We start from the raw sequence: 19,656 nt of genomic DNA on the forward strand, positions 1-19,656 counted from the left end.
AGTGTTATAACATGCTTCTGTGGCTGTAATACATGGGAAAGGTGTTTTGTGAACATGTTTAGCCCTTAGATTCACTTTTGGACACTTTCATTTTTTCTTTGCTCTAACGTGCTTTTCAGCTCCTGAATAGCGTTTTCAATGCATTTACAAAGTTTGGCATGTAACTTCTGTCTGAATGGTTTTCTTGATGTTTGAAGAGTTATAACATGCTTATGTTGCTGTATATATATGGAAAAAGTGTTTTGTGAAGATGTATAGCCCTTAGATTCACTTTTGGAGACTTTCATTTTTACTTTGCTCTAAAGTGCTTTTCAGCTCCTGAATAGCGTTTTCAATGCATTTACAAAGTTTGGCATGTAACTTCTCTCTGAATGGGTTTCTTGATGTCTGAAGTGTTATAACATGCTTCTGTGGCTGTAATACATGGGAAAGGTGTTTTGTGAACATGTTTAGCCCTTAGATTCACTTTTGGAGACTTTCATTTTTTCTTTAATCTAAAGTGCTTTTCAGCTCCTGAATAGCGTTTTCAATGCATTTACAAAGTTTGGCATATAACTTCTCTCTGAATGGGTTTCTTGATGTCTGAAGTGTTATAACATGCTTCTGTGGCTGTAATACATGGGAAAGGTGTTTTGTGAAGATGTATAGCCCTTAGATTCACTTTTGGGGACTTTCATTTTTTCTTTGCTCTAAAGTGCTTTTCAGCTCCTGAACAGCGTTTTCAATGCATTTACAAAGTTTGGCATGTAACTTCTGTCTGAATGGTTTTCTTGATGTTTGAAGAGTTATAACATGCTTATGTTGCTGTATATATATGGAAAAGGTGTTTTGTGAAGATGTTTAGCCCTTAGATTCACTTTTGGAGACTTTCATTTTTTCTTTAATCTAAAGTGCTTTTCAGCTCCTGAATAGCGTTTTCAATGCATTTACAAAGTTTGGCATGTAACTTCTCTCTGAATGGGTTTCTTGATGTCTGAAGTGTTATAACATGCTTCTGTGGCTGTAATACATGGGAAAGGTGTTTTGTGAAGATGTTTAGCCCTTAGATTCACTTTTGGAGACTTTCATTTTTTCTTTGCTCTAAAGTGCTTTTCAGCTCCTGAATAGCGTTTTCAATGCATTTACAAAGTTTGGCATGTAACTTCTGTCTGAATGGTTTTCTTGATGTTTGAAGAGTTATAACATGCTTATGTTGCAGTATATATATGGAAAAGGTGTTTTGTGAAGATGTATAGCCCTTAGATTCACTTTTGGAGACTTTCATATTTACTTTGCTCTAAAGTGCTTTTCAGCTCCTGAATAGCGTTTTCAATGCATTTACAAAGTTTGGCATGTAACTTCTGTCTGAATGGTTTTCTTGATGTTTGAAGTGTTATAACATGATTCTGTGGCTGTATATACATGGAAAAGGTGTTCAATGAAGATGTTTAGCCATTAAATTTCGTTTTTGAGACTTTCATTTTTACTTTGCTCTAAAGTGCTTTTCAGCTCCTGAATAGCGTTTTCAATGCATTTACAAAGTTTGGCATGTAACTTCTCTCTGAATGGGTTTCTTGATGTCTGAAGTGTTATAACATGCTTCTGTGGCTGTAATACATGGGAAAGGTGTTTTGTGAAGATGTTTAGCCCTTAGATTCACTTTTGGAGACTTTCATTTTTTCTTTGCTCTAAAGTGCTTTTCAGCTCCTGAATAGCGTTTTCAATGCATTTACAAAGTTTGGCATGTAACTTCTGTCTGAATGGTTTTCTTGATGTTTGAAGAGTTATAACATGCTTATGTTGCAGTATATATATGGAAAAGGTGTTTTGTGAAGATGTATAGCCCTTAGATTCACTTTTGGAGACTTTCATATTTACTTTGCTCTAAAGTGCTTTTCAGCTCCTGAATAGCGTTTTCAATGCATTTACAAAGTTTGGCATGTAACTTCTGTCTGAATGGTTTTCTTGATGTTTGAAGTGTTATAACATGATTCTGTGGCTGTATATACATGGAAAAGGTGTTCAATGAAGATGTTTAGCCATTAAATTTCGTTTTTGAGACTTTCATTTTTACTTTGCTCTAAAGTGCTTTTCAGCTCCTGAATAGCGTTTTCAATGCATTTACAAAGTTTGGCATGTAACTTCTCTCTGAATGGGTTTCTTGATGTCTGAAGTGTTATAACATGCTTCTGTGGCTGTAATACATGGGAAAGGTGTTTTGTGAAGATGTTTAGCCCTTAGATTCACTTTTGGAGACTTTCATTTTTTCTTTAATCTAAAGTGCTTTTCAGCTCCTGAATAGCGTTTTCAATGCATTTACAAAGTTTGGCATGTAACTTCTCTCTGAATGGGTTTCTTGATGTCTGAAGTGTTATAACATGCTTCTGTGGCTGTAATACATGGGAAAGGTGTTTTGTGAAGATGTATAGCCCTTAGATTCACTTTTGGGGACTTTCATTTTTTCTTTGCTCTAAAGTGCTTTTCAGCTCCTGAATAGCGTTTTCAATGCATTTACAAAGTTTGGCATTTAACTTCTCTCTGAATGGGTTTCTTGATGTCTGAAGTGTTATAACATGCTTATGTTGCTGTATATATATGGAAAAGGTGTTTTGTGAAGATGTATAGCCCTTAGATTCACTTTTGGAGACTTTCATATTTACTTTGCTCTAAAGTGCTTTTCAGCTCCTGAATAGCGTTTTCAATGCATTTACAAAGTTTGGCATTTAACTTCTCTCTGAATGGGTTTCTTGATGTCTGAAGTGTTATAACATGCTTATGTTGCTGTATATATATGGAAAAGGTGTTTTGTGAAGATGTATAGCCCTTAGATTCACTTTTTGAGACTTTCATATTTACTTTGCTCTAAAGTGCTTTTCAGCTCCTGAATAGCGTTTTCAATGCATTTACAAAGTTTGGCATGTAACTTCTGTCTGAATGGTTTTCTTGATGTTTGAAGAGTTATAACATGCTTCTGTGGCTGTATATACATGGGAAAGGTGTTTTGTGAAGATGTTTAGCCCTTAGATTCACTTTTGGAGACTTTCATTTTTTCTTTGCTCTAAAGTGCTTTTCAGCTCCTGAATAGCGTTTTCAATGCATTTACAAAGTTTGGCATGTAACTTCTGTCTGAATGGTTTTCTTGATGTTTGAAGTGTTATAACATGCTTCTGTGGCTGTATATACATGGAAAAGGTGTTCAATGAAGATGTTTAGCCATTAAATTGCGTTTTTGAGACTTTCATTTTGACTTTGCTCTAAAGTGCTTTTCAGCTCCTGAATAGCGTTTTCAATGCATTTACAAAGTTTGGCATGTAACTTCTCTCTGAATGGGTTTCTTGATGTCTGAAGTGTTATAACATGCTTATGTTGCAGTATATATATGGAAAAGGTGTTTTGTGAAGATGTATAGCCCTTAGATTCACTTTTTGAGACTTTCATATTTACTTTGCTCTAAAGTGCTTTTCAGCTCCTGAATAGCGTTTTCAATGCATTTACAAAGTTTGGCATGTAACTTCTGTCTGAATGGTTTTCTTGATGTTTGAAGAGTTATAACATGCTTCTGTGGCTGTATATACATGGGAAAGGTGTTTTGTGAAGATGTTTAGCCCTTAGATTCACTTTTGGAGACTTTCATTTTTACTTTGCTCTAAAGTGCTTTTCAGCTCCTGAATAGCGTTTTCAATGCATTTACAAAGTTTGGCATGTAACTTCTGTCTGAATGGTTTTCTTGATGTTTGAAGAGTTATAACATGCTTATGTTGCTGTATATATATGGAAAAGGTGTTTTGTGAAGATGTATAGCCCTTAGATTCACTTTTGGAGACTTTCATTTTTACTTTGCTCTAAAGTGCTTTTCAGCTCCTGAATAGCGTTTTCAATGCATTTACAAAGTTTGGCATGTAACTTCTCTCTGAATGGGTTTCTTGATGTCTGAAGTGTTATAACATGCTTCTGTGGCTGTAATACATGGGAAAGGTGTTTTGTGAACATGTTTAGCCCTTAGATTCACTTTTGGACACTTTCATTTTTTCTTTGCTCTAACGTGCTTTTCAGCTCCTGAATAGCGTTTTCAATGCATTTACAAAGTTTGGCATGTAACTTCTGTCTGAATGGTTTTCTTGATGTTTGAAGAGTTATAACATGCTTATGTTGCTGTATATATATGGAAAAAGTGTTTTGTGAAGATGTATAGCCCTTAGATTCACTTTTGGAGACTTTCATTTTTACTTTGCTCTAAAGTGCTTTTCAGCTCCTGAATAGCGTTTTCAATGCATTTACAAAGTTTGGCATGTAACTTCTCTCTGAATGGGTTTCTTGATGTCTGAAGTGTTATAACATGCTTCTGTGGCTGTAATACATGGGAAAGGTGTTTTGTGAACATGTTTAGCCCTTAGATTCACTTTTGGAGACTTTCATTTTTTCTTTGCTCTAAAGTGCTTTTCAGCTCCTGAATAGCGTTTTCAATGCATTTACAAAGTTTGGCATGTAACTTCTGTCTGAATGGTTTTCTTGATGTTTGAAGTGTTATAACATGCTTCTGTGGCTGTATATACATGGAAAAGGTGTTCAATGAAGATGTTTAGCCATTAAATTGCGTTTTTGAGACTTTCATTTTGACTTTGCTCTAAAGTGCTTTTCAGCTCCTGAATAGCGTTTTCAATGCATTTACAAAGTTTGGCATGTAACTTCTCTCTGAATGGGTTTCTTGATGTCTGAAGTGTTATAACATGCTTATGTTGCAGTATATATATGGAAAAGGTGTTTTGTGAAGATGTATAGCCCTTAGATTCACTTTTTGAGACTTTCATATTTACTTTGCTCTAAAGTGCTTTTCAGCTCCTGAATAGCGTTTTCAATGCATTTACAAAGTTTGGCATGTAACTTCTGTCTGAATGGTTTTCTTGATGTTTGAAGAGTTATAACATGCTTCTGTGGCTGTATATACATGGGAAAGGTGTTTTGTGAAGATGTTTAGCCCTTAGATTCACTTTTGGACACTTTCATTTTTTCTTTGCTCTAAAGTGCTTTTCAGCTCCTGAATAGCGTTTTCAATGCATTTACAAAGTTTGGCATTTAACTTCTCTCTGAATGGGTTTCTTGATGTCTGAAGTGTTATAACATGCTTATGTTGCAGTATATATATGGAAAAGGTGTTTTGTGAAGATGTATAGCCCTTAGATTCACTTTTGGAGACTTTCATATTTACTTTGCTCTAAAGTGCTTTTCAGCTCCTGAATAGCGTTTTCAATGCATTTACAAAGTTTGGCATGTAACTTCTGTCTGAATGGTTTTCTTGATGTTTGAAGAGTTATAAAATGCTTCTGTGGCTGTATATACATGGGAAAGGTGTTTTGTGAAGATGTTTAGCCCTTAGATTCACTTTTGGAGACTTTCATTTCTTCTTTGCTCTAAAGTGCTTTTCAGCTCCTGAATAGCGTTTTCAATGCATTTACAAAGTTTGGCATGTAACTTCTGTCTGAATGGTTTTCTTGATGTTTGAAGTGTTATAACATGCTTCTGTGGCTGTATATACATGGAAAAGGTGTTCAATGAAGATGTTTAGCCATTAAATTGCGTTTTTGAGACTTTCATTTTTACTTTGCTCTAAAGTGCTTTTCAGCTCCTGAATAGCGTTTTCAATGCATTTACAAAGTTTGGCATGTAACTTCTCTCTGAATGGGTTTCTTGATGTCTGAAGTGTTATAACATGCTTCTGTGGCTGTAATACATGGGAAAGGTGTTTTGTGAAGATGTTTAGCCCTTAGATTCACTTTTGGAGACTTTCATTTTTTCTTTGCTCTAAAGTGCTTTTCAGCTCCCGAATAGCGTTTTCAATGCATTTACAAAGTTTGGCATGTAACTTCTCTCTGAATGGGTTTCTTGATGTCTGAAGTGTTATAACATGCTTCTGTGGCTGTAATACATGGGAAAGGTGTTTTGTGAACATGTTTAGCCCTTAGATTCACTTTTGGACACTTTCATTTTTTCTTTGCTCTAACGTGCTTTTCAGCTCCTGAATAGCGTTTTCAATGCATTTACAAAGTTTGGCATTTAACTTCTCTCTGAATGGGTTTCTTGATGTCTGAAGTGTTATAACATGCTTATGTTGCAGTATATATATGGAAAAGGTGTTTTGTGAAGATGTATAGCCCTTAGATTCACTTTTGGAGACTTTCATATTTACTTTGCTCTAAAGTGCTTTTCAGCTCCTGAATAGCGTTTTCAATGCATTTACAAAGTTTGGCATGTAACTTCTGTCTGAATGGTTTTCTTGATGTTTGAAGAGTTATAAAATGCTTCTGTGGCTGTATATACATGGGAAAGGTGTTTTGTGAAGATGTTTAGCCCTTAGATTCACTTTTGGAGACTTTCATTTTTTCTTTGCTCTAAAGTGCTTTTCAGCTCCTGAATAGCGTTTTCAATGCATTTACAAAGTTTGGCATGTAACTTCTGTCTGAATGGTTTTCTTGATGTTTGAAGTGTTATAACATGATTCTGTGGCTGTATATACATGGAAAAGGTGTTCAATGAAGATGTTTAGCCATTAAATTTCGTTTTTGAGACTTTCATTTTTACTTTGCTCTAAAGTGCTTTTCAGCTCCTGAATAGCGTTTTCAATGCATTTACAAAGTTTGGCATGTAACTTCTCTCTGAATGGGTTTCTTGATGTCTGAAGTGTTATAACATGCTTCTGTGGCTGTAATACATGGGAAAGGTGTTTTGTGAAGATGTTTAGCCCTTAGATTCACTTTTGGAGACTTTCATTTTTTCTTTAATCTAAAGTGCTTTTCAGCTCCTGAATAGCGTTTTCAATGCATTTACAAAGTTTGGCATGTAACTTCTCTCTGAATGGGTTTCTTGATGTCTGAAGTGTTATAACATGCTTCTGTGGCTGTAATACATGGGAAAGGTGTTTTGTGAAGATGTATAGCCCTTAGATTCACTTTTGGGGACTTTCATTTTTTCTTTGCTCTAAAGTGCTTTTCAGCTCCTGAACAGCGTTTTCAATGCATTTACAAAGTTTGGCATGTAACTTCTGTCTGAATGGTTTTCTTGATGTTTGAAGAGTTATAACATGCTTATGTTGCAGTATATATATGTAAAAGGTGTTTTGTGAAGATGTATAGCCCTTAGATTCACTTTTGGAGACTTTCATATTTACTTTGCTCTAAAGTGCTTTTCAGCTCCTGAATAGCGTTTTCAATGCATTTACAAAGTTTGGCATGTAACTTCTGTCTGAATGGTTTTCTTGATGTTTGAAGTGTTATAACATGATTCTGTGGCTGTATATACATGGAAAAGGTGTTCAATGAAGATGTTTAGCCATTAAATTTCGTTTTTGAGACTTTCATTTTTACTTTGCTCTAAAGTGCTTTTCAGCTCCTGAATAGCGTTTTCAATGCATTTACAAAGTTTGGCATGTAACTTCTCTCTGAATGGGTTTCTTGATGTCTGAAGTGTTATAACATGCTTCTGTGGCTGTAATACATGGGAAAGGTGTTTTGTGAAGATGTTTAGCCCTTAGATTCACTTTTGGAGACTTTCATTTTTTCTTTAATCTAAAGTGCTTTTCAGCTCCTGAATAGCGTTTTCAATGCATTTACAAAGTTTGGCATGTAACTTCTCTCTGAATGGGTTTCTTGATGTCTGAAGTGTTATAACATGCTTCTGTGGCTGTAATACATGGGAAAGGTGTTTTGTGAAGATGTATAGCCCTTAGATTCACTTTTGGGGACTTTCATTTTTTCTTTGCTCTAAAGTGCTTTTCAGCTCCTGAACAGCGTTTTCAATGCATTTACAAAGTTTGGCATGTAACTTCTGTCTGAATGGTTTTCTTGATGTTTGAAGAGTTATAACATGCTTATGTTGCAGTATATATATGTAAAAGGTGTTTTGTGAAGATGTATAGCCCTTAGATTCACTTTTGGAGACTTTCATTTTTTCTTTGCTCTAAAGTGCTTTTCAGCTCCTGAATAGCGTTTTCAATGCATTTACAAAGTTTGGCATGTAACTTCTGTCTGAATGGTTTTCTTGATGTTTGAAGAGTTATAACATGCTTATGTTGCTGTATATATATGGAAAAGGTGTTTTGTGAAGATGTATAGCCCTTAGATTCACTTTTGGAGACTTTCATTTTTACTTTGCTCTAAAGTGCTTTTCAGCTCCTGAATAGCGTTTTCAATGCATTTACAAAGTTTGGCATGTAACTTCTGTCTGAATGGTTTTCTTGATGTTTGAAGAGTTATAACATGCTTATGTTGCTGTATATATATGGAAAAAGTGTTTTGTGAAGATGTATAGCCCTTAGATTCACTTTTGGAGACTTTCATTTTTACTTTGCTCTAAAGTGCTTTTCAGCTCCTGAATAGCGTTTTCAATGCATTTACAAAGTTTGGCATGTAACTTCTCTCTGAATGGGTTTTCTTGATGTCTGAAGTGTTATAACATGCTTCTGTGGCTGTAATACATGGGAAAGGTGTTTTGTGAACATGTTTAGCCCTTAGATTCACTTTTGGAGACTTTCATTTTTTCTTTGCTCTAAAGTGCTTTTCAGCTCCTGAATAGCGTTTTCAATGCATTTACAAAGTTTGGCATGTAACTTCTGTCTGAATGGTTTTCTTGATGTTTGAAGTGTTATAACATGCTTCTGTGGCTGTATATACATGGAAAAGGTGTTCAATGAAGATGTTTAGCCATTAAATTGCGTTTTTGAGACTTTCATTTTGACTTTGCTCTAAAGTGCTTTTCAGCTCCTGAATAGCGTTTTCAATGCATTTACAAAGTTTGGCATGTAACTTCTCTCTGAATGGGTTTCTTGATGTCTGAAGTGTTATAACATGCTTATGTTGCAGTATATATATGGAAAAGGTGTTTTGTGAAGATGTATAGCCCTTAGATTCACTTTTTGAGACTTTCATATTTACTTTGCTCTAAAGTGCTTTTCAGCTCCTGAATAGCGTTTTCAATGCATTTACAAAGTTTGGCATGTAACTTCTGTCTGAATGGTTTTCTTGATGTTTGAAGAGTTATAACATGCTTCTGTGGCTGTATATACATGGGAAAGGTGTTTTGTGAAGATGTTTAGCCCTTAGATTCACTTTTGGACACTTTCATTTTTTCTTTGCTCTAAAGTGCTTTTCAGCTCCTGAATAGCGTTTTCAATGCATTTACAAAGTTTGGCATTTAACTTCTCTCTGAATGGGTTTCTTGATGTCTGAAGTGTTATAACATGCTTATGTTGCAGTATATATATGGAAAAGGTGTTTTGTGAAGATGTATAGCCCTTAGATTCACTTTTGGAGACTTTCATATTTACTTTGCTCTAAAGTGCTTTTCAGCTCCTGAATAGCGTTTTCAATGCATTTACAAAGTTTGGCATGTAACTTCTGTCTGAATTGTTTTCTTGATGTTTGAAGAGTTATAAAATGCTTCTGTGGCTGTATATACATGGGAAAGGTGTTTTGTGAAGATGTTTAGCCCTTAGATTCACTTTTGGAGACTTTCATTTTTTCTTTGCTCTAAAGTGCTTTTCAGCTCCTGAATAGCGTTTTCAATGCATTTACAAAGTTTGGCATGTAACTTCTGTCTGAATGGTTTTCTTGATGTTTGAAGTGTTATAACATGCTTCTGTGGCTGTATATACATGGAAAAGGTGTTCAATGAAGATGTTTAGCCATTAAATTGCGTTTTTGAGACTTTCATTTTTACTTTGCTCTAAAGTGCTTTTCAGCTCCTGAATAGCGTTTTCAATGCATTTACAAAGTTTGGCATGTAACTTCTCTCTGAATGGGTTTCTTGATGTCTGAAGTGTTATAACATGCTTCTGTGGCTGTAATACATGGGAAAGGTGTTTTGTGAAGATGTTTAGCCCTTAGATTCACTTTTGGAGACTTTCATTTTTTCTTTGCTCTAAAGTGCTTTTCAGCTCCCGAATAGCGTTTTCAATGCATTTACAAAGTTTGGCATGTAACTTCTCTCTGAATGGGTTTCTTGATGTCTGAAGTGTTATAACATGCTTCTGTGGCTGTAATACATGGGAAAGGTGTTTTGTGAACATGTTTAGCCCTTAGATTCACTTTTGGACACTTTCATTTTTTCTTTGCTCTAACGTGCTTTTCAGCTCCTGAATAGCGTTTTCAATGCATTTACAAAGTTTGGCATTTAACTTCTCTCTGAATGGGTTTCTTGATGTCTGAAGTGTTATAACATGCTTATGTTGCAGTATATATATGGAAAAGGTGTTTTGTGAAGATGTATAGCCCTTAGATTCACTTTTGGAGACTTTCATATTTACTTTGCTCTAAAGTGCTTTTCAGCTCCTGAATAGCGTTTTCAATGCATTTACAAAGTTTGGCATGTAACTTCTGTCTGAATGGTTTTCTTGATGTTTGAAGAGTTATAAAATGCTTCTGTGGCTGTATATACATGGGAAAGGTGTTTTGTGAAGATGTTTAGCCCTTAGATTCACTTTTGGAGACTTTCATTTTTTCTTTGCTCTAAAGTGCTTTTCAGCTCCTGAATAGCGTTTTCAATGCATTTACAAAGTTTGGCATTTAACTTCTGTCTGAATGGTTTTCTTGATGTTTGAAGTGTTATAACATGATTCTGTGGCTGTATATACATGGAAAAGGTGTTCAATGAAGATGTTTAGCCATTAAATTTCGTTTTTGAGACTTTCATTTTTACTTTGCTCTAAAGTGCTTTTCAGCTCCTGAATAGCGTTTTCAATGCATTTACAAAGTTTGGCATGTAACTTCTCTCTGAATGGGTTTCTTGATGTCTGAAGTGTTATAACATGCTTCTGTGGCTGTAATACATGGGAAAGGTGTTTTGTGAAGATGTTTAGCCCTTAGATTCACTTTTGGAGACTTTCATTTTTTCTTTAATCTAAAGTGCTTTTCAGCTCCTGAATAGCGTTTTCAATGCATTTACAAAGTTTGGCATGTAACTTCTCTCTGAATGGGTTTCTTGATGTCTGAAGTGTTATAACATGCTTCTGTGGCTGTAATACATGGGAAAGGTGTTTTGTGAAGATGTATAGCCCTTAGATTCACTTTTGGGGACTTTCATTTTTTCTTTGCTCTAAAGTGCTTTTCAGCTCCTGAAAAGCGTTTTCAATGCATTTACAAAGTTTGGCATGTAACTTCTGTCTGAATGGTTTTCTTGATGTTTGAAGAGTTATAACATGCTTATGTTGCAGTATATATATGTAAAAGGTGTTTTGTGAAGATGTATAGCCCTTAGATTCACTTTTGGAGACTTTCATATTTACTTTGCTCTAAAGTGCTTTTCAGCTCCTGAATAGCGTTTTCAATGCATTTACAAAGTTTGGCATGTAACTTCTGTCTGAATGGTTTTCTTGATGTTTGAAGTGTTATAACATGATTCTGTGGCTGTATATACATGGAAAAGGTGTTCAATGAAGATGTTTAGCCATTAAATTTCGTTTTTGAGACTTTCATTTTTACTTTGCTCTAAAGTGCTTTTCAGCTCCTGAATAGCGTTTTCAATGCATTTACAAAGTTTGGCATGTAACTTCTCTCTGAATGGGTTTCTTGATGTCTGAAGTGTTATAACATGCTTCTGTGGCTGTAATACATGGGAAAGGTGTTTTGTGAAGATGTTTAGCCCTTAGATTCACTTTTGGAGACTTTCATTTTTTCTTTAATCTAAAGTGCTTTTCAGCTCCTGAATAGCGTTTTCAATGCATTTACAAAGTTTGGCATGTAACTTCTCTCTGAATGGGTTTCTTGATGTCTGAAGTGTTATAACATGCTTCTGTGGCTGTAATACATGGGAAAGGTGTTTTGTGAAGATGTATAGCCCTTAGATTCACTTTTGGGGACTTTCATTTTTTCTTTGCTCTAAAGTGCTTTTCAGCTCCTGAACAGCGTTTTCAATGCATTTACAAAGTTTGGCATGTAACTTCTGTCTGAATGGTTTTCTTGATGTTTGAAGAGTTATAACATGCTTATGTTGCAGTATATATATGTAAAAGGTGTTTTGTGAAGATGTATAGCCCTTAGATTCACTTTTGGGGACTTTCATTTTTTCTTTGCTCTAAAGTGCTTTTCAGCTCCTGAACAGCGTTTTCAATGCATTTACAAAGTTTGGCATGTAACTTCTGTCTGAATGGTTTTCTTGATGTTTGAAGAGTTATAACATGCTTATGTTGCTGTATATATATGGAAAAGGTGTTTTGTGAAGATGTATAGCCCTTAGATTCACTTTTGGAGACTTTCATATTTACTTTGCTCTAAAGTGCTTTTCAGCTCCTGAATAGCGTTTTCAATGCATTTACAAAGTTTGGCATTTAACTTCTCTCTGAATGGGTTTCTTGATGTTTGAAGTGTTATAACATGCTTATGTTGCTGTATATATATGGAAAAGGTGTTTTGTGAAGATGTATAGCCCTTAGATTCACTTTTGGAGACTTTCATATTTACTTTGCTCTAAAGTGCTTTTCAGCTCCTGAATAGCGTTTTCAATGCATTTACAAAGTTTGGCATGTAACTTCTGTCTGAATGGTTTTCTTGATGTTTGAAGAGTTATAACATGCTTCTGTGGCTGTATATACATGGGAAAGGTGTTTTGTGAAGATGTTTAGCCCTTAGATTCACTTTTGGAGACTTTCATTTTTTCTTTGCTCTAAAGTGCTTTTCAGCTCCCGAATAGCGTTTTCAATGCATTTACAAAGTTTGGCATGTAACTTCTGTCTGAATGGTTTTCTTGATGTTTGAAGAGTTATAACATGCTTATGTTGCTGTATATATATGGAAAAGGTGTTTTGTGAAGATGTATAGCCCTTAGATTCACTTTTGGAGAATTTCATTTTTACTTTGCTCTAAAGTGCTTTTCAGCTACTGAATAGCGTTTTCAATGCATTTACAAAGTTTGGCATGTAACTTCTCTCTGAATGGGTTTCTTGATGTCTGAAGTGTTATAACATGCTTCTGTGGCTGTAATACATGGGAAAGGTGTTTTGTGAAGATGTTTAGCCCTTAGATTCACTTTTGGAGACTTTCATTTTTTCTTTGCTCTAACGTGCTTTTCAGCTCCCGAATAGCGTTTTCAATGCATTTACAAAGTTTGGCATGTAACTTCTGTCTGAATGGTTTTCTTGATGTTTGAAGAGTTATAACATGCTTATGTTGCTGTATATATATGGAAAAGGTGTTTTGTGAAGATGTATAGCCCTTAGATTCACTTTTGGAGACTTTCATTTTTTCTTTGCTCTAAAGTGCTTTTCAGCTCCCAAATAGCGTTTTCAATGCATTTACAAAGTTTGGCATGTAACTTCTGTCTGAATGGTTTTCTTGATGTTTGAAGAGTTATAACATGCTTATGTTGCTGTATATATATGGAAAAGGTGTTTTGTGAAGATGTATAGCCCTTAGATTCACTTTTGGAGACTTTCATATTTACTTTGCTCTAAAGTGCTTTTCAGCTCCCAAATAGCGTTTTCAATGCATTTACAAAGTTTGGCATGTAACTTCTGTCTGAATGGTTTTCTTGATGTTTGAAGAGTTATAACATGCTTCTGTGGCTGTAATACATGGGAAAGGTGTTTTGTGAAGATGTTTAGCCCTTAGATTCACTTTTGGAGACTTTCATTTTTTCTTTAATCTAAAGTGCTTTTCAGCTCCTGAATAGCGTTTTCAATGCATTTACAAAGTTTGGCATATAACTTCTCTCTGAATGGGTTTCTTGATGTCTGAAGTGTTATAACATGCTTCTGTGGCTGTAATACATGGGAAAGGTGTTTTGTGAAGATGTATAGCCCTTAGATTCACTTTTGGGGACTTTCATTTTTTCTTTGCTCTAAAGTGCTTTTCAGCTCCTGAACAGCGTTTTCAATGCATTTACAAAGTTTGGCATGTAACTTCTGTCTGAATGGTTTTCTTGATGTTTGAAGAGTTATAACATGCTTATGTTGCTGTATATATATGGAAAAGGTGTTTTGTGAAGATGTATAGCCCTTAGATTCACTTTTGGAGACTTTCATATTTACTTTGCTCTAAAGTGCTTTTCAGCTCCTGAATAGCGTTTTCAATGCATTTACAAAGTTTGGAATTTAACTTCTCCCTGAATGGGTTTCTTGATGTCTGAAGTGTTATAACATGCTTATGTTGCAGTATATATATGGAAAAGGTGTTTTGTGAAGATGTTTAGCCCTTAGATTCACTTTTGGAGACTTTCATATTTACTTTGCTCTAAAGTGCTTTTCAGCTCCTGAATAGCGTTTTCAATGCATTTACAAAGTTTGGCATTTAACTTCTCTCTGAATGGGTTTCTTGATGTCTGAAGTGTTATAACATGCTTATGTTGCAGTATATATATGGAAAAGGTGTTTTTTGAAGATGTATAGCCCTTAGATTCACTTTTTGAGACTTTCATATTTACTTTGCTCTAAAGTGCTTTTCAGCTCCTGAATAGCGTTTTCAATGCATTTACAAAGTTTGGCATGTAACTTCTGTCTGAATGGTTTTCTTGATGTTTGAAGAGTTATAACATGCTTCTGTGGCTGTATATACATGGGAAAGGTGTTTTGTGAAGATGTTTAGCCCTTAGATTCACTTTTGGAGACTTTCATATTTACTTTGCTGTAAAGTGCTTTTCAGCTCCTGAATAGCGTTTTCAATGCATTTACAAAGTTTGGCATTTAACTTCTCTCTGAATGGGTTTCTTGATGTCTGAAGTGTTATAACATGCTTATGTTGCAGTATATATATGGAAAAGGTGTTTTTTGAAGATGTATAGCCCTTAGATTCACTTTTTGAGACTTTCATATTTACTTTGCTCTAAAGTGCTTTTCAGCTCCTGAATAGCGTTTTCAATGCATTTACAAAGTTTGGCATGTAACTTCTGTCTGAATGGTTTTCTTGATGTTTGAAGAGTTATAACATGCTTCTGTGGCTGTATATACATGGGAAAGGTGTTTTGTGAAGATGTTTAGCCCTTAGATTCACTTTTGGAGACTTTCATTTTTTCTTTAATCTAAAGTGCTTTTCAGCTCCTGAATAGCGTTTTCAATGCATTTACAAAGTTTGGCATGTAACTTCTCTCTGAATGGGTTTCTTGATGTCTGAAGTGTTATAACATGCTTATGTTGCAGTATATATATGGAAAAGGTGTTTTGTGAAGATGTATAGCCCTTAGATTCACTTTTGGAGACTTTCATATTTACTTTGCTCTAAAGTGCTTTTCAGCTCCTGAATAGCGTTTTCAATGCATTTACAAAGTTTGGCATGTAACTTCTGTCTGAATGGTTTTCTTGATGTTTGAAGTGTTATAACATGATTCTGTGGCTGTATATACATGGAAAAGGTGTTCAATGAAGATGTTTAGCCATTAAATTTCGTTTTTGAGACTTTCATTTTTACTTTGCTCTAAAGTGCTTTTCAGCTCCTGAATAGCGTTTTCAATGCATTTACAAAGTTTGGCATGTAACTTCTCTCTGAATGGGTTTCTTGATGTCTGAAGTGTTATAACATGCTTCTGTGGCTGTAATACATGGGAAAGGTGTTTTGTGAAGATGTTTAGCCCTTAGATTCACTTTTGGAGACTTTCATTTTTTCTTTGCTCTAAAGTGCTTTTCAGCTCCTGAATAGCGTTTTCAATGCATTTACAAAGTTTGGCATTTAACTTCTCTCTGAATGGGTTTCTTGATGTCTGAAGTGTTATAACATGCTTATGTTGCAGTATATATATGGAAAAGGTGTTTTTTGAAGATGTATAGCCCTTAGATTCACTTTTTGAGACTTTCATATTTACTTTGCTCTAAAGTGCTTTTCAGCTCCTGAATAGCGTTTTCAATGCATTTACAAAGTTTGGCATGTAACTTCTGTCTGAATGGTTTTCTTGATGTTTGAAGAGTTATAACATGCTTCTGTGGCTGTATATACATGGGAAAGGTGTTTTGTGAAGATGTTTAGCCCTTAGATTCACTTTTGGAGACTTTCATTTTTTCTTTAATCTAAAGTGCTTTTCAGCTCCTGAATAGCGTTTTCAATGCATTTACAAAGTTTGGCATGTAACTTCTCTCTGAATGGGTTTCTTGATGTCTGAAGTGTTATAACATGCTTATGTTGCAGTATATATATGGAAAAGGTGTTTTGTGAAGATGTATAGCCCTTAGATTCACTTTTGGAGACTTTCATATTTACTTTGCTCTAAAGTGCTTTTCAGCTCCTGAATAGCGTTTTCAATGCATTTACAAAGTTTGGCATGTAACTTCTGTCTGAATGGTTTTCTTGATGTTTGAAGTGTTATAACATGATTCTGTGGCTGTATATACATGGAAAAGGTGTTCAATGAAGATGTTTAGCCATTAAATTTCGTTTTTGAGACTTTCATTTTTACTTTGCTCTAAAGTGCTTTTCAGCTCCTGAATAGCGTTTTCAATGCATTTACAAAGTTTGGCATGTAACTTCTCTCTGAATGGGTTTCTTGATGTCTGAAGTGTTATAACATGCTTCTGTGGCTGTAATACATGGGAAAGGTGTTTTGTGAAGATGTTTAGCCCTTAGATTCACTTTTGGAGACTTTCATTTTTTCTTTGCTCTAAAGTGCTTTTCAGCTCCTGAATAGCGTTTTCAATGCATTTACAAAGTTTGGCATGTAACTTCTGTCTGAATGGTTTTCTTGATGTTTGAAGAGTTATAACATGCTTATGTTGCAGTATATATATGGAAAAGGTGTTTTGTGAAGATGTATAGCCCTTAGATTCACTTTTGGAGACTTTCATATTTACTTTGCTCTAAAGTGCTTTTCAGCTCCTGAATAGCGTTTTCAATGCATTTACAAAGTTTGGCATGTAACTTCTGTCTGAATGGTTTTCTTGATGTTTGAAGTGTTATAACATGATTCTGTGGCTGTATATACATGGAAAAGGTGTTCAATGAAGATGTTTAGCCATTAAATTTCGTTTTTGAGACTTTCATTTTTACTTTGCTCTAAAGTGCTTTTCAGCTCCTGAATAGCGTTTTCAATGCATTTACAAAGTTTGGCATGTAACTTCTCTCTGAATGGGTTTCTTGATGTCTGAAGTGTTATAACATGCTTCTGTGGCTGTAATACATGGGAAAGGTGTTTTGTGAAGATGTATAGCCCTTAGATTCACTTTTGGGGACTTTCATTTTTTCTTTGCTCTAAAGTGCTTTTCAGCTCCTGAACAGCGTTTTCAATGCATTTACAAAGTTTGGCATGTAACTTCTGTCTGAATGGTTTTCTTGATGTTTGAAGAGTTATAACATGCTTATGTTGCAGTATATATATGTAAAAGGTGTTTTGTGAAGATGTATAGCCCTTAGATTCACTTTTGGAGACTTTCATATTTACTTTGCTCTAAAGTGCTTTTCAGCTCCTGAATAGCGTTTTCAATGCATTTACAAAGTTTGGCATGTAACTTCTGTCTGAATGGTTTTCTTGATGTTTGAAGTGTTATAACATGATTCTGTGGCTGTATATACATGGAAAAGGTGTTCAATGAAGATGTTTAGCCATTAAATTTCGTTTTTGAGACTTTCATTTTTACTTTGCTCTAAAGTGCTTTTCAGCTCCTGAATAGCGTTTTCAATGCATTTACAAAGTTTGGCATGTAACTTCTCTCTGAATGGGTTTCTTGATGTCTGAAGTGTTATAACATGCTTCTGTGGCTGTAATACATGGGAAAGGTGTTTTGTGAAGATGTTTAGCCCTTAGATTCACTTTTGGAGACTTTCATTTTTTCTTTAATCTAAAGTGCTTTTCAGCTCCTGAATAGCGTTTTCAATGCATTTACAAAGTTTGGCATGTAACTTCTCTCTGAATGGGTTTCTTGATGTCTGAAGTGTTATAACATGCTTCTGTGGCTGTAATACATGGGAAAGGTGTTTTGTGAAGATGTATAGCCCTTAGATTCACTTTTGGGGACTTTCATTTTTTCTTTGCTCTAAAGTGCTTTTCAGCTCCTGAACAGCGTTTTCAATGCATTTACAAAGTTTGGCATGTAACTTCTGTCTGAATGGTTTTCTTGATGTTTGAAGAGTTATAACATGCTTATGTTGCAGTATATATATGTAAAAGGTGTTTTGTGAAGATGTATAGCCCTTAGATTCACTTTTGGAGACTTTCATTTTTTCTTTGCTCTAAAGTGCTTTTCAGCTCCTGAATAGCGTTTTCAATGCATTTACAAAGTTTGGCATGTAACTTCTGTCTGAATGGTTTTCTTGATGTTTGAAGAGTTATAACATGCTTATGTTGCTGTATATATATGGAAAAGGTGTTTTGTGAAGATGTATAGCCCTTAGATTCACTTTTGGAGACTTTCATTTTTACTTTGCTCTAAAGTGCTTTTCAGCTCCTGAATAGCGTTTTCAATGCATTTACAAAGTTTGGCATGTAACTTCTGTCTGAATGGTTTTCTTGATGTTTGAAGAGTTATAACATGCTTATGTTGCTGTATATATATGGAAAAAGTGTTTTGTGAAGATGTATAGCCCTTAGATTCACTTTTGGAGACTTTCATTTTTACTTTGCTCTAAAGTGCTTTTCAGCTCCTGAATAGCGTTTTCAATGCATTTACAAAGTTTGGCATGTAACTTCTCTCTGAATGGGTTTCTTGATGTCTGAAGTGTTATAACATGCTTCTGTGGCTGTAATACATGGGAAAGGTGTTTTGTGAACATGTTTAGCCCTTAGATTCACTTTTGGAGACTTTCATTTTTTCTTTGCTCTAAAGTGCTTTTCAGCTCCTGAATAGCGTTTTCAATGCATTTACAAAGTTTGGCATGTAACTTCTGTCTGAATGGTTTTCTTGATGTTTGAAGTGTTATAACATGATTCTGTGGCTGTATATACATGGAAAAGGTGTTCAATGAAGATGTTTAGCCATTAAATTTCGTTTTTGAGACTTTCATTTTTACTTTGCTCTAAAGTGCTTTTCAGCTCCTGAATAGCGTTTTCAATGCATTTACAAAGTTTGGCATGTAACTTCTCTCTGAATGGGTTTCTTGATGTCTGAAGTGTTATAACATGCTTCTGTGGCTGTAATACATGGGAAAGGTGTTTTGTGAAGATGTTTAGCCCTTAGATTCACTTTTGGAGACTTTCATTTTTTCTTTAATCTAAAGTGCTTTTCAGCTCCTGAATAGCGTTTTCAATGCATTTACAAAGTTTGGCATGTAACTTCTCTCTGAATGGGTTTCTTGATGTCTGAAGTGTTATAACATGCTTCTGTGGCTGTAATACATGGGAAAGGTGTTTTGTGAAGATGTATAGCCCTTAGATTCACTTTTGGGGACTTTCATTTTTTCTTTGCTCTAAAGTGCTTTTCAGCTCCTGAACAGCGTTTTCAATGCATTTACAAAGTTTGGCATGTAACTTCTGTCTGAATGGTTTTCTTGATGTTTGAAGAGTTATAACATGCTTATGTTGCAGTATATATATGTAAAAGGTGTTTTGTGAAGATGTATAGCCCTTAGATTCACTTTTGGAGACTTTCATTTTTTCTTTGCTCTAAAGTGCTTTTCAGCTCCTGAATAGCGTTTTCAATGCATTTACAAAGTTTGGCATGTAACTTCTGTCTGAATGGTTTTCTTGATGTTTGAAGAGTTATAACATGCTTATGTTGCTGTATATATATGGAAAAGGTGTTTTGTGAAGATGTATAGCCCTTAGATTCACTTTTGGAGACTT

Source organism: Hypomesus nipponensis, chromosome 9 (assembly GCF_054491055.1).
Source record: "Hypomesus nipponensis isolate SF chromosome 9, ASM5449105v1, whole genome shotgun sequence".
NCBI lineage: Eukaryota > Metazoa > Chordata > Actinopteri > Osmeriformes > Osmeridae > Hypomesus > Hypomesus nipponensis.